General features: G+C 37.0%; 1 protein-coding gene across 1 annotated transcript in view; it reads right to left on the bottom strand.

Annotated features, from left to right (window-relative positions):
* Positions 1-10,217, bottom strand: part of BCAR3 (BCAR3 adaptor protein, NSP family member) — a 144,841-nt gene extending 134,624 nt beyond the window's left edge. Inside the window, exon 1 of the mRNA XM_056523121.1 lies at positions 9,926-10,217. The gene's annotated coding sequence lies outside the window, so the exon portion shown is untranslated. The remainder of the gene's footprint in view (positions 1-9,925) is intronic.
* Positions 10,218-16,720: the final 6,503 nt, after the last annotated feature.

Genomic DNA, 16,720 nt, shown 5'->3' with positions numbered 1-16,720 from the left:
TCCGTAAAGGTCGCACGTGGTATTACAGCTCAATACTAAACACAATCCGTGGACAGGGGTGGCGCTTTTTTTGGAGCCGCCATGTTTTGACTTGTTGTCCAGACGACGTTTAAATCGCATCTGAGACCCAAAGAGATCGCGAGTTATAACCCGGGGTAGTTCGGGGAGTGTTTCCTCATCCAGGGTGCCTCCTGCTGTTGCATAACTATAACTCCCAGCATGCCCGGACAGCCTTTGGCACTTTTAATTCTCGCCTTTTCATTTAAACAGTGAAGGAGACCATCTGGATCAAGACAAAAACATTATTATAAGCCGAGTGAAGGACAAACGGGAAGATATATCCGGACCTGTCCAAAGGAAAAGTTGCCCAGTTGCCCATAGCAACCAATCAGATCACTTCATTTTTTACCAAGGCCTCTGAAAAATGAAAGAAGCGATCTGATTGGTTGCTATGGGCAACTGCACCGCTCTTCCTCTACACACGTCTTGATAAATCTCCCCCTATTTCTTCTCTTGGACAACAAAGCTCCAGAAGGTCAATGGCACAACGGAGATCACTAGGGGCGGCCATAGCTAGATATGGATGCCCAATGTCAGGCTTCACGCTTTACATCAGCTCCCATCATGCCCGGAAAGGCAGCTCCCATCATGCCCTGACAGGCAGCTCCCATCATGCCCTGACAGACAGCTTCCATCATGCCCTGACAGGCAGCTCCCATCATACCCTGACAGGCAGCTAACATCATGCCCTGACAGGCAGCTCCCATCATACCCTGACAGGCAGCTAACATCATGCCCTGACAGGCAGCTCCCATTGGCCCTGACAGGCAACTCACATCATGCCCGGAAAGGCAGCTCCCATCATGCCCTTTGGCTATCAGGATATGATGGGAGTTGTAGTTTTCCAACCTCAGGAGAGCCACAGGGAAGAAACAATGCGTTGAATAGGGCTGTCACTGCATGATGGGAGTTGTAGTTTTGCAACCTTTGGCTGTCCAGGCATGCTGGGAGTTGTAGTTTTGCAACAGCTGGAGGTTAATTTGTTTTCTTTGTAGATCAGTGTATCCCAATCAGGGTGCCTTCAGCTATTGCAAAACTACAACTCTCAGCATGCCCGGACAGCCTTTGACTGTCCGTGCATGCTGGGAGTTGTAGTTTTGCAACAGTTTGATGCTCTTTCATTCTCTCTGAAGATCAGTGTTTCACATGCCTTAAACATTTGCCAAACTACAACTCCCAGCATTTCTGGACAACCCTTCTGCCCCGTGGGAGGTGCCCTTTGGCTGTCAGGATATGATGGGAGTTGTAGTTTTCCAACCTCAGGAAAGCCACAGGGCAGAAACAATGCGTTAAATAATGCCAAAGGCTGTCACTGCCTGATGAGAGTTGTAGTTTTATCTAAAGAGCCACAGGTTGGGATATTATCTTATTTCTGAAAAGATTTCAGACATTATGAAGACTTATAATAATATTCGGTGTTTTGGGTCATTTCTTTGGACCGTGAGATGATCGCAGAGGAATCCATCCCGCCATCACTGAATCTGCTGAATCCATTTCCTTACGTTGCTTTTATTTGTCTATGTCTCGCCCTGTATGCAGCGCCCGCTCATTGGGTTGTGGGTCACAGAACAACAGGGCCGAAAAAGGTGAAGAACCAATGGGAATTTACTATAAATATCATAAACTTCTCTAGCACAGAATCCGGGCGATCGATGGAGTCTGTGCGAACCCATAGAATCTGGGCGATCCATTGAATCCGGGAGATCCATAGAATCTGGGCGATCCATAGAATCCGGGCAATCCATAGAATCCGGGCGAACCCATAGAATCCGGGCGAACCCATAGAATCTGGGCGAACCCATAGAATCCGAGCGAACCCATATAATCCGGGCGATCCATAGAATCCGGGCGATCCATAGAATCCGGGCGAACCCATAGAATCCGGGCGAACCCATAGAATCCGGGTGATCGATGGAGTCTGTGCAAACCCATAGAATCCGATCGAACCCATAGAATCCGGGCGATCCATAGAATCTGGGCGATCCATAGAATCCGGGCGATCCATAGAATCCGGGCGATCCATAGAATCCGAACGAACCCATAGAATCCGGGCGATCCATAGAATCTGTGCAAAGCCATAGAATCCGGGCGATCCACAGAATCCGTGTCAACCCATAAAATCCGTGCAATCCATAGAATCCGGGCAAACCCATAGAATACGGGCGAACCCATAGAATCCGGGAGGACCCATAGAATCCGGGTGAACCCATAGAATACAGACGAACCCATAGAATACGGGCATACCCATAGAAAATGGACGAACCCATAGAATCCGGGCGAACCCATAGAATACGGGTAAACCCATAGAATACGGGTAAACTCAGAATCCGGGCGAACCCATAGAATACGGACAAACCCATAGAATACGGACAAACCCATAGAATACGGACAAACCCATAGAATACGGACGAACCCATAGAATCCGGGTGAACCCATAGAATACAGACGAACCCATAGAATCCGGGCGAACCCATAGAGTCTGGACGAACCCATAGAATCCGGGCGATCCATAGAATCTTGGCGATCCATAGAATCTTGGCGATCCACAGAACCTGGGCGATCCATAGAATCCGGCCGATCCATAGAATCTGGGCGATCCATAGAATCCGGGCGATCCATAGAATCCGGCCGATCCATAGAATCTGGGTGATCCATAGAATCCGGGCGATCCATAGAATCTGGGCGATCAATAGAATCCGGGCGATCCACAGAACCTGGGCAATCCATAGAATCCTGGCAATACACCGAATCCGGGCGATCCATAGAATCCTGGCAATACACCGAATCCGGGCGATCCATAGAATCTGGGTGATCCATAGAATCCGGGCGATCCATAGAATCTGGGCGATCAATAGAATCCGGGCGATCCACAGAACCTGGGCAATCCATAGAATCCTGGCAATACACCGAATCCGGGCGATCCATAGAATCTGGGTGATCCATAGAATCCGGGCGATCCATAGAATCTGTGTGAACCCAAAGAATCCGGGGGAACTCATACAATCCGGGCGATCCACAGCTCAAGTGAATGGGACAGAGCTGCAGTACTACACAGTGGACAGGAGTGGCGCTGTTTTTGCAAGAAAAATGCTGCATTTTTCTAATCCTGGACACAGAATCTCCTGAGCCGCGACAATGAATTGGAGTCTCCCCCCCCCTCCACACCCCCCACACCCCGTACTTCATCAGCTAATGTACGGAGCAGAGAATCCATCATGGCCGTCAGGAGAACAATGTCACCGGGGACAGAACTTCTGCAGATTAAATTGGCTGCAACTGAATATTAAGTGAACACAAAGAATCGTCCCCATTCTGCAACCAGTCCTGTAGAGAACATCATCCCTTCACATACACCAGTGTTTCCCAACCAGGGGGCCTCCAGCTGTTGCAAAACTACAACTCCCAGCATGCCTGGACAGCCAACGCCTATCCGGGAATGCTGGGAGTTGTAATTTTGCAACAGCTGGAGGTTCATTCTTTTTCTCTGTAGATCAGTGTTTCCCGACCAGGGGGCCTATGGCAGTTGCAAAACTACAACTCCCAGCATTCCCACATGCTGGGAGTTCTAGTTTTACAATGGTTGGAGGTTCATTTGTTTTCTCTGTAGATCAGACTAACCAAGGTGCCTCCAGCTGTTGCAAAACTACAACTGCGGACAAACCCACAGAATCCAGGCAATCCATAGAATACGGGCGGACAGACTAACCAGGGTGCCTCCAGCTGTTGCAAAACTACAACTCCCAGAATGCCCGGACAACCTTTGGCTGTCCAGACATGCTGGGAGTTGTAGTTTTACAACAGCTGGAGGTTAATTTGTTTTCTCTGTAGATCAGTGTATCCCAATCAGGGTGCCTTCAGCTGTTGCAAACGTACAACTCCCAGCATGCTCAATGTAAGCATAGCTCTCTTTTTATACACAAGTGTTTCCCAACCCGGGTGCCTCCAGCTGTTGCAAAACTACAACTCCCAGAATGCCCGGACAACCTTTGGCTGTCCAGGAATGCTGGGAGTTGTAGTTTTGCAATAGCTGGAGATTAATTTGTTTTCTCTGTATATCAGTGTACCCCAACCAGGGTGCCTTCAGTTGTTGCAAAACTACAACTCCCAGCATGCCCGGACAGCCGAAGGCTGTCCGGGCATGCTGGGAGTTGTAGTTTTGCAACAGTTGGAGGCTCTTTCGTTTTCTCTGTAAATCAGTGTTTCACATGCCTCAAACATTTGCCAAACTACAACTCCCAGCATGCCCGGACAGCCTCTGTAGATCAGTGTTTTACATGCCTTAAACATTTGCCCAACTACAACTCCAAGCATGCCCGGACAACCCTTCTGCCCCGTGGGAGGTTTCTGAGGTCACCTTCGCACACCTCTGTTATGGTTTTACAGGTGTATCGCCCGTTAGGCTGTCTGGGCATGCTGGGAGTTGTAGTTGCAACCATTGGAGTGCCATTCATTTTGTCTGTAGAACAGTGTTTCCAAACCAGTGTGCCTCCAGCTGTTGCAAAACTACAACTCCCAGATTTTTTTCTCTCTCTCTCTCATTCTGCTGTCAAGCAGCAGGGAGGATATGATTAAACATGGCGTCTCCCGCAGTTACTGACCTGGTAATGTGACCCAGTTCCTTATCAGAAATCCTCCAGAGATCATATACGGAAATATCACTGGATTATTTGCATTAAGTGCGAATTCCGATCTTTATGGCCGGAGCAGAGCGCGGCCCCGGATGACTTCAAAGCTATAGATGAAGCCTCCAGGATCACCTGGAGCTAAAGAAGTCCCTCTGCAACCTGGGGGTCTCCAGCTGCTGAGAAACTACAACTCCCAGCATGCCTGGACAGCCGCAGGATGGAGAACACTGCTCTTTGTCCTACAGCCACTTACTTCCAGGGCTTGCTGGGACTTGTAGTTTCTCAACAGCTGCAGCAACACAGGTTGGAGACCATTACTCGGGTGCGTTCACACTGAGGAATAGGAGAGGAATACTTGCCTAAAAATTCTGTTGCGGAATTTCCTTTTCTTTTTTGGTGTGAAATTAGCGTGAATTTTGCACGGAATTCCGCGCTGATTTTCTGCATGGAATATAGGAGGAAACTGTTTGTTTTTTTTTTTGTTTTTTTTTGCTGGACTACAACCACTAATTGGAATTTCCTTTTTTATTTATTAATTTTTTTTCATGCAGAATTTCTGCGCAATTTCATTTCATGCAAATTCCGTGTGGTAACGATTTCAAGCGGAATTTTTTTTTTTACCATTGACTTCAATGGACCTCTGCTCGCCTATTCCGCAAGAAGAATGAACATGTTCTTTCTTCTAGTGGAACGGAATTCCGTGGCGGGATTTCGCAAGCAGAATTTACGCAGGGTGAACAGTGCAGAGTAAAATACATTGAAGTCAATGGCGAAGCAGAGGTTAATTATTTCTAAGCGGAGAATTCAAGAGGAATTACCCGAAGTCAATTGGTTCTGTAATATATATATGTTCAAACACAAAGCGCTGGCTATCTGTGCATGCTGGGAGTTGTGGTGCACCACAGGCTGGTAAACACAGCTATGCAGTCACTCAGTGCTGTAATATCCTTGTTGGCTGTCAGGGTATGCTGGGAGTTGTAGTTTCATCACAGTTAATGCACCACAGGCTGGAGACCTCACTTAGTGCTGTCATATCTATGTTGGTTCATAAAGCGCTGGCAGTCTGTGCATGCTGGGAGTTGTAGTTTCTCAACAGCTGGAGAGCCGCAGGTTGAATCCCACTGATTTAAGCAGTCAGTATCTCTGCTACAGGATTAATGTTACCTGGTTTTCCTCAGTCACAATGACAAGTGGCATCACATATAAATGCACCGAGAACATTTACCATAAGGAAACATCAGACTAATACAGAACGCGCCGGTCCGCAGCATCGCCGCCAGTCACATCACCATCCCCTGTCCTAGATTTCTATTACACAAATGGAGTTTACCGAAAAGTCTCTGGCCCCTAACAAAGCAACTAAGCGTCTCTGGACCTGGAACATGCAATATAAGAGTCCATATAGGCAATATAAGTGTCCATATAGGCAATATAAGAGCCCATATAGGCAATATAAGTGTCCATATAGGCAATATAAGTGTCCATATAGGCAATATAAGAGTCCATATAGGCAATATAAGAGTCCATATAGGCAATAATAATCCATATAGGCAATATAAGTGTCCATATAGGCAATATAAGTGTCCATATAGGCAATATAAGTGTCCATATAGGCAATATAAGAGTCCATATAGGCAATATAAGAGTCCATATAGGCAATAATAATCCATATAGGCAATATAAGTGTCCATATAGGCAATATAAGAGTCCATATAGGCAATATAAGAGTCCATATAGGCAATATAAGTGTCCATATAGGCAATACGTCCATATAGGCAATATAAGTGTCCATATAGGCAATATAAGTGTCCATATAGGCAATATAAGTGTCCATATAGGCAATATAAGAGTCCATATAGGCAATATAAGAGTCCATATAGGCAATATAAGTGTCCATATAGGCAATATAAGTGTCCATATAGGCAATATAAGTGTCCATATAGGCAATATAAGAGTCCATATAGGCAATATAAGAGTCCATATAGGCAATATAAGTGTCCATATAGGCAATATAAGTGTCCATATAGGCAATATAAGTGTCCATATAGGCAATATAAGAGTCCATATAGGCAATATAAGAGTCCATATAGGCAATAATAATCCATATAGGCAATATAAGTGTCCATATAGGCAATATAAGTGTCCATACAAGCAATAAGAATCCATATAGGCAATATAAGAGTCCATATAGGCAATATAAAAGTCAATACAAGCAATAAGAATCCATATAGGCAATATAAGAGCCCATATAGGCTATATAAGTGTCCATATAGGCAATATAAGAGCCCATATAGGCTATATAAGTGTCCATATAGGCAATATAAGAGCCCATATAGGCAATATAAGTGTCCATATAGGCTATATAAGTGTCCATATAGGCAATATAAGTGTCCATATAGGCTATATAAGTGTCCATATAGGCAATAATAATCCATATAGGCAATATAAGTGTCCATATAGGCAATAATAATCCATATAGGCAATATAAGTGTCCATATAGGCTATATAAGTGTCCATATAGGCAATATAAGTGTCCATATAGGCAATAATAATCCATATAGGGTATATAAGTGTCCATATAGGCAATATAAGAGCCCATATAGGCTATATAAGTGTCCATATAGGCAATAAGAATCCATATAGGCTATATAAGTGTCCATATAGGCAATAATAATCCATATAGGCAATATAAGTGTCCATATAGGCTATATAAGTGTCCATATAGGCAATAATAATCCATATAGGCTATATGTGTCCATATAGGCAATATAAGAGCCCATATAGGCTATATAAGTGTCCATATAGGCAATATAAGAGCCCATATAGGCAATATAAGTGTCCATATAGGCAATATAAGTGTCCATATAGGCTATATAAGTGTCCATATAGGCAATAATAATCCATATAGGCAATATAAGTGTCCATATAGGCAATAATAATCCATATAGGCAATATAAGTGTCCATATAGGCTATATAAGTGTCCATATAGGCTATATAAGTGTCCATATAGGCAATAAGAATCCATATAGGCTATATAAGTGTCCATATAGGCAATAAGAATCCATATAGGCAATAATAATCAGTAAATGCAATAAAAGTCTATGGGGACAATTATCAAAGATTTTACCCCTGTTTTTTGTGTATTTTTTTGCGCACGTTTTGGTAGAGCATATCCTCCAGATGTGGCTGAATCGGGGTACCTTGGAGTGACATCTATAGTACGCATGGATTTATTAACTGCGTACTTTTCCTTTACACTAAAAAAAAAAAAATTTGCGCAAATATAAGCCATCTTGGACTTAATGTAGCAAAATGCTCTAAATCATCGATTCTATTTTCCAAAGGGGATTTAGGAGACGACTATATTTACCCGCAATTTATGAAGCTCATTGCGCTTGATTGATAAATTTAGTTCTTCTGCACATAATTTAGAATTCGGGAAAAGGGGTAAAATGCTTCAACCATACACAAATAATGATACATGTCCCCCTATATGTGTAATATAAGTCTCCATATAGGCAATAAGAGTCCATATGTGTAATATGAGTCAAATCATGCAATATAAGTGACTATACATACGTAATAGAGGAGCGAGGAGTTCATATAGTAATATAAAAGTCCATAGATGTAACATGAGTCTATATATTTAATATGAGTCCGAACCAGTAATATGAGTCTATATATTTAATATGAGTCCGAACCAGTAATATGAGTCGATACAATATAAGAGGCATTTATGTAATATAAGAGTCCATACAAGTAATATAAGAGCCCATACAAGTAATATAAGAGCCCATACAAGTAATATACAAGTCCATACAAGTAATATAAGAGCCCATACAAGTAATATACGAGCCCATACAAGTAATATAAGAGCCCATACAAGTAATACAAGAGCCCATACAAGTAATATAAGAGTCCATACAAGTAATATAAGAGCCCATACAAGTAATATAAGAGCCCATACAAGTAATATACGAGCCCATACAAGTAATATAAGAGTCCATACAAGTAATATAAGAGCCCATACAAGTAATATAAGAGCCCATACAAGTAATATAAGAGCCCATACAAGTAATATAAGAGCCCATACAAGTAATATAAGAGCCCATACAAGTAATATAAGAGCCCATACAAGTAATATACGAGCCCATACAAGTAATATAAGAGTCCATACAAGTAATATACGAGCCCATACAAGTAATATAAGAGTCCATACAAGTAATATAAGAGCCCATACAAGTAATATAAGAGCCCATACAAGTAATATACGAGCCCATACAAGTAATATAAGAGCCCATACAAGTAATATAAGAGCCCATACAAGTAATATACGAGCCCATACAAGTAATATAAGAGTCCATACAAGTAATATAAGAGCCCATACAAGTAATATAAGAGCCCATACAAGTAATATAAGAGCCCATACAAGTAATATAAGAGCCCATACAAGTAATATACGAGCCCATACAAGTAATATACGAGCCCATACAAGTAATATAAGAGCCCATACAAGTAATATAAGAGTCCATACAAGTAATATAAGAGTCCATACAAGTAATATAAGAGCCCATACAAGTAATATAAGAGTCCATACAAGTAATATAAGAGCCCATACAAGTAATATAAGAGCCCATACAAGTAATATAAGAGTCCATACAAGTAATATAAGAGCCCATACAAGTAATATAAGAGCCCATACAAGTAATATACGAGTCCATACAAGTAATATAAGAGTCCATACAAGTAATATAAGAGCCCATACAAGTAATATACGAGCCCATACAAGTAATATAAGAGCCCATACAAGTAATATAAGAGCCCATACAAGTAATATAAGAGCCCATACAAGTAATATAAGAGTCCATACAAGTAATATAAGAGCCCATACAAGTAATATAAGAGTCCATACAAGTAATATACGAGTCCATACAAGTAATATACGAGTCCATACGTGCAATGAGTGACCACACATACTTAATGAGTTCATATGTGCAATATAAGAGTCCACACATCCAATATGAGTCTATATATGTAATATAAGAGTCCGCACCTGTAATAGGAGTCTATACGTGCAATTCTAGTACAATATAAGAGTCCATATATATATATATATATATATATATATATATATACAATATATGAGTCCATTCATACATATGTGATATAACAGTCCATATAAAAATCCATCCTTGTAATAGGAGTTGATACATACAATACACATGTCCAGCAGCCTCACCTGTGGTCTATGATGGGATCCAGTTATCCATCCAGCATAGTGCACAGCGCAGCTCCGATCTGGTCTCCTCTCCAGCAGTGTTCACACCATTCCCCAGTGCGGCTCCAGTAAACAGATCCCAGTACACACAGGTCCCAGTGCACACAGATCCCAGTGCACACAGGTCCCAGTGCACACAGGTCCCAGTACACACACAGGTCCCAGTACACACACAGGTCCCAGTACACACACAGGTCCCAGTACACACAGGTCCCAGTGCACACAGATCCCAGTACACACAGGTCCCAGTGCACACAGATCCCAGTACACACACAGGTCCCAGTGCACACAGATCCCAGTACACACACAGGTCCCCGTGCACACAGGTCCCAGTACACACAGATCCCAGTACACACAGATCCCAGTACACACAGGTCCCAGTGCACACAGCTCCCAGTACACACAGGTCCACTACATGCAGAGCTCTCTACACACTGTTCCAGCAGCTCAGCTCTACACACTGTTCCAGCAGCTCAGCTCTACACACTGTTCCAGCAGCTCAGCTCTGCAGCCCCTCCCCTGCCTGTGGCAGAATATTTCCATGGGATGACCCAGCTCTGCCCTACACTGGGACCCCGCACTCTGACTGCCCATTGACCTGCAGGGTGTGAACTGCTGCTTCTGTTTGTTCAGTGCACAGATCCCCCAGAGGTGACATCAGGAGTCCAACTCATATCCACAGACAAGTGTTTTCCACCCGGTGTGCCTCCAGCTGTGGCAAAACTACAACACCCAGCAAGCCAGCACAACTGAAGGCTGTCCGGGCATTCTGGGAGTTGTAGTTCTACAACTTCTCTCTCTTCCTGCTTGACTCACCAATACAGCGTTTCCCAACCAGGGTGCCTCCAGCTGTGGCAAAACTACAACCCCCAGCAAGCCCGGACAACTGAAGGCTGTCCGGGCATTCTGGGAGTTGTAGTTCTACAACTTCCCTCCCCCTGCTTGACTCACCAATACAGAGTTTCCCAACCAGGGTGCCTCCAACTGTTGCAAAACTACAACTCCCAGCATGTCCAGACAGCCTGTCCGTAAATTGCGAAATAATACGTTTCATTAAAGTCTATGGAAAAGCTGCCGTCAGCGCAGACGGTATTAAAAAAAACAAAGACCATAAATATAATAAGTATGTTCATTATTTGCGACTGTAACACCAAACAACAAAATTCTACCATAAAATGGTTAATAAACTGCCGTAAAAATATATGGCGGCAATTTTTTACAACTTTGCTTACTTAGAACGACGGTCGTATTTTTTATTGCTACAAAGGAGGTGACCGAAAATACACGATGTGAACGTGGCCTGAAACTGTAAACTGATAAAGAGGAGATGTGGATTTCATATTGAGCAAGTGATGTACCTGGTGTTACACTTCTCCTGAACACCTGGGGGCGCTGCACTGTGGACATAGTTATGGTCCCTCAACTATCATGGGAACAGATAGAAGAAAAACAGGACAAGAACAACAAAAGCCGATAAGATACAGAATCTAATGTGGGTTACAGACGACCCCTAATTAATACGGCTTTATATGTATCAGTATTGTATTAGTATTGTATTAGTATTGTATTAGTATGACTATATGTATCAGTATTGTATTAGTATGACTATATGTATCAGTATTGTATTAGTATGGCTTTATATGTATCAGTATTGTATTAGTATTGTATTAGTATTGTATTAGTATGGCTTTATATGTATCAGTATTGTATTAGTATTGTATTAGTATTGTATTAGTATGACTATATGTATCAGTATTGTATTAGTATGGCTTTATATGTATCAGTATTGTATTAGTATTGTATTAGTATTGTATTAGTATGGCTTTATATGTATCAGTATTGTATTAGTATGGCTTTATATGTATCAGTATTGTATTAGTATTGTATTAGTATTGTATTAGTATGGCTTTATATGTATCAGTATTGTATTAGTATGACTTTATATGTATCAGTATTGTATTAGTATGGCTTTATATGTATTAGTATTGTATTAGTATGGCTTTATATGTATCAGTATTGTATTAGTATTGTATTAGTATGGCTTTATATGTATCAGTATTGTATCAGTATTGTATTAGTATGGCTTTATATGTATCAGTATTGTATTAGTATGGTTTTATATGTATCAGTATTGTATTAGTATGGCTTTATATGTATCAGTATTGTATTAGTATGACTTTATATGTATCAGTATTGTATTAGTATGGCTTTATATGTATTAGTATTGTATTAGTATGGCTTTACATGTATCAGTATTGTATCAGTATTGTATTAGTATGACTTTATATGTATTAGTATTGTATTAGTAGTGTATTAGTATTGTATTAGTATGACTTTATATGTATTAGTATTGTATCAGTATTGTATTAGTATTGTATTAGTATTGTATTAGTAGTGTATTAGTATTGTATTAGTAGTGTATTAGTAGTGTATTAGTAGTGTATTAGTATTGTATTAGTAGTGTATTAGTAGTGTTTTAGTATTGTATTAGTAGTGTATTAGTAGTGTATTAGTATTGTATTAGTAGTGTATTAGTAGTGTATTAGTAGTGTATTAGTAGTGTATTAGTATTGTATTAGTAGTGTATTAGTAGTGTATTAGTATTGTATTAGTATTGTATTAGTATGGTTTTATATGTATCAGTATTGTATTAGTATGACTTTATATGTATCAGTATTGTATTAGTATTGTATTAGTATGACTTTATATGTATTAGTATTGTATTAGTATTGTATTAGTAGTGTATTAGTATTGTATTAGTATTGTATCAGTATGGCTTTATATGTATCAGTATTGTATTAGTATGGTTTTATATGTATCAGTATTGTATTAGTATGATTTTATATGTATCAGTATTCTATTAGTATTGTATTAGTATGACTTTATATGTATTAGTATTGTATTAGTATTGTATTAGTATGACTTTATATGTATTAGTATTGTATTAGTATTGTATAAGTATGACTTTATATGTATTAGTATTGTATTAGTATGACTTTATATGTATCAGTATTGTATTAATATGACTTTATATGTATTAGTATTGTATTAGTATGACTTTATATGTATTAGTATTGTATTAGTATTGTATAAGTATGACTTTATATGTATTAGTATTGTATTAGTATGACTTTATATGTATCAGTATTGTATTAATATGACTTTATATGTATCAGTATTGTATTAATATGACTTTATATGTATTAGTATTGTATTAATATGACTTTATATGTATCAGTATTGTATTAGTATTGTATTAGTATGGCTTTATATGTATTAGTATTGTATTAGTATGACTTTATATGTATTAGTATTGCATTAGTATGGCTTTATATGTATCAGTATTGTATTAGTATGGCTTTATATGTATCAGTATTGTATTAGTATGGCTTTATATGTATAAGTATTGTATTAGTATGACTTTATATGTATCAGTATTGTATTAGTATGGCTTTATATGTATCAGTATTGTATTAGTATGGCTTTATATGTATCAGTATTGTATTAGTATGGCTTTATATGTATCAGTATTGTATTAGTATGACTTTATATGTATCAGTATTGTATTAGTATGACTTTATATGTATCAGTATTGTATGAGTATGGCTTTATATGTATCAGTATTGTATTAGTATGACTTTATATGTATCAGTATTGTATTAGTATGACTTTATATGTATCAGTATTGTATTAGTATTGTATTAGTATGGCTTTATATGTATCAGTATTGTATTAGTATGACTTTATATGTATCAGTATTGTATTAGTATTGTATTAGTATGGCTTTATATGTATCAGTATTGTATTAGTATTGTATTAGTATGACTTTATATGTATCAGTATTGTATTAGTATGACTTTATATGTATCAGTATTGTATTAGTATTGTATTAGTATGACTTTATATGTATTAGTATTGTATTAGTATGGCTTTATATGTATTAGTATTGTATTAGTATGACTTTATATGTATCAGTATTGTATTAGTATGACTTTATATGTATCAGTATTGTATTAGTATGACTTTATATGTATCAGTATTGTATTAGTATGGCTTTATATGTATCAGTATTGTATTAGTATTGTATTAGTATGACTTTATATGTATCAGTATTGTATTAGTATTGTATTAGTATTGTATTAGTATGACTTTATATGTATCAGTATTGTATTAGTATGGTTTTATATGTATCAGTATTGTATTAGTATGGCTTTATATGTATCAGTATTGTATTAGTATGGTTTTATATGTATCAGTATTGTATTAGTATTGTATTAGTATGGCTTTATATGTATCAGTATTGCATTAGTATGGCTTTATATGTATCAGTATTGTATTAGTATGGTTTTATATGTATCAGTATTGTATTAGTATGGCTTTATATGTATCAGTATTGTATTAGTATGGTTTTATATGTATCAGTATTGTATTAGTATTGTATTAGTATGGCTTTATATGTATCAGTATTGCATTAGTATGGCTTTATATGTATCAGTATTGTATTAGTATGACATTATATGTATCAGTATTGTATTAGTATGACTTTATATGTATCAGTATTGTATTAGTATGGCTTTATATGTATCAGTATTGTATTAGTATGGCTTTATATGTATCAGTGTTGTATTAGTATGGCTTTATATGTATCAGTATTGTATTAGTATGGCTTTATATGTATTAGTATTGTATTAGTATGGCTTTATATGTATCAGTATTGTATTAGTATGGCTTTATATGTATCATTATAGTATTAGTATGGCTTTATATGTATCAGTATTGCATTAGTATTGTATTATTATGGCTTTATATGTATCAGTCTTGTATTAGTATGACTTTATATGTATTAGTATTGTATTAGTATGGCTTTATATGTATCAGTATTGTATTAGTATTGTATTAGTATGGCTTTATATGTATCAGTATTGTATTAGTATGGCTTTATATGTATCAGTATTGTATTAGTATTGTATTAGTATGGCTTTATATGTATCAGTATTGTATTAGTACGGCTTTATATGTATCAGTATTGTATTAGTATGGCTTTATATGTATCAGTATTATATTAGTATGACTTTATATGTATCAGTATTGTATTAGTATGGCTTTATATGTATCAGTATAGTATTAGTATGGCTTGATATGTATCAGTATTGTATTAGTATTGAATTAGTATGACTTTATATGTATTAGTATTGTATTAGTATGGCTTTTTATGTATCAGTATTGTATTAGTATGACTTTATATGTATCAGTATTGTATTAGTATTGTATTAGTATGGCTTTATATGTATCAGTATTGTATTAGTATGGCTTTATATGCATCAGTATTGTATTAGTATTGTATTAGTATGGCTTTATATGTATTAGTATGGCTTTATATGTATCAGTATTGTATTAGTATGGCTTTATATGTATCAGTATTGTATTAGTATGGCTTTATATGTATCAGTATTGTATTAGTATGACTTTAGATGTATCAGTATTGTATTAGTATGGCTTTATATGTATCAGTATTGTATTAGTATGGCTTTATATGTATCAGTATTGTATTAGTATGGCTTTATATGTATCAGTATTGTATTAGTATGGCTTTATATGTATCAGTATTGTATTAGTATGGCTTTATATGTATCAGTATTGTATTAGTATGGCTTTATATGTATCAGTATTGTATTAGTATGGCTTTATATGTATCAGTGTTTTATTAGTATGGCTTTATATGTATCAGAATTGTATTAGTATGGCTTTATATGTATCATTATAGTTTTAGTATGGCTTTATATGTATCAGTATTGTATTAGTATTGTATTAGTATGGCTTTATATGTATCAGTCTTGTATTAGTATGACTTTATATGTATTAGTATTGTATTAGTATGGCTTTATATGTATCAGTATTGTATTAGTATGGCTTTATATGTATCAGTATTGTATTAGTATGACTTTATATGTATCAGTATTGTATTAGTATGGCTTTATATGTATCAGTATTATATTAGTATGGCTTTATATGTATCAGTATAGTATTAGTATGGCTTGATATGTATCAGTATTGTATTAGTATGGCTTTATATGTATTAGTATTGAATTAGTATGACTTTATATGTATTAGTATTGTATTAGTATGACTTTATATGTATTAGTATTGTATTAGTATGGCTTTTTATGTATTAGTATTGTATTAGTATTGTATTAGTATGGCTTTATATGTATTAGTATTGTATTAGTATGGTTTTATATGTATCAGTATTGTATTAGTATGGCTTTATATGCATCAGTATTGTATTAGTATGGCTTTATATGTATCAGTATTGTATTAGTATTGTATTAGTATGGCTTTATATGTATTAGTATGGCTTTATATGTATCAGTATTGTATTAGTATGGCTTTATATGTATCAGTATTGTATTAGTATGACTTTAGATGTATCAGTATTGTATTAGTATGGCTTTATATGTATCAGTATTGTATTAGTATGGCTTGATATATATCAGTATTGTATTAGTATGACTTTATATGTATTAGTATTGAATTAGTATGACTTTATATGTATTAGTATTGTATTAGTATGACTTTATATGTATTAGTATTGTATTAGTATGGCTTTTTATGTATTAGTATTGTATTAGTATTGTATTAGTATGGCTTTATATGTATTAGTATTGTATTAGTATGGCTTTATATGTATTAGTATTGTATTAGTATGGCTTTATATGCATCAGTATTGTATTAGTATGGCTTTATATGTATCAGTAT

This window comes from Hyla sarda, chromosome 6, assembly GCF_029499605.1.
Source record: "Hyla sarda isolate aHylSar1 chromosome 6, aHylSar1.hap1, whole genome shotgun sequence".
Lineage (NCBI taxonomy): Eukaryota > Metazoa > Chordata > Amphibia > Anura > Hylidae > Hyla > Hyla sarda.
This window is presented reverse-complemented; position numbering and strand designations above follow the sequence as displayed.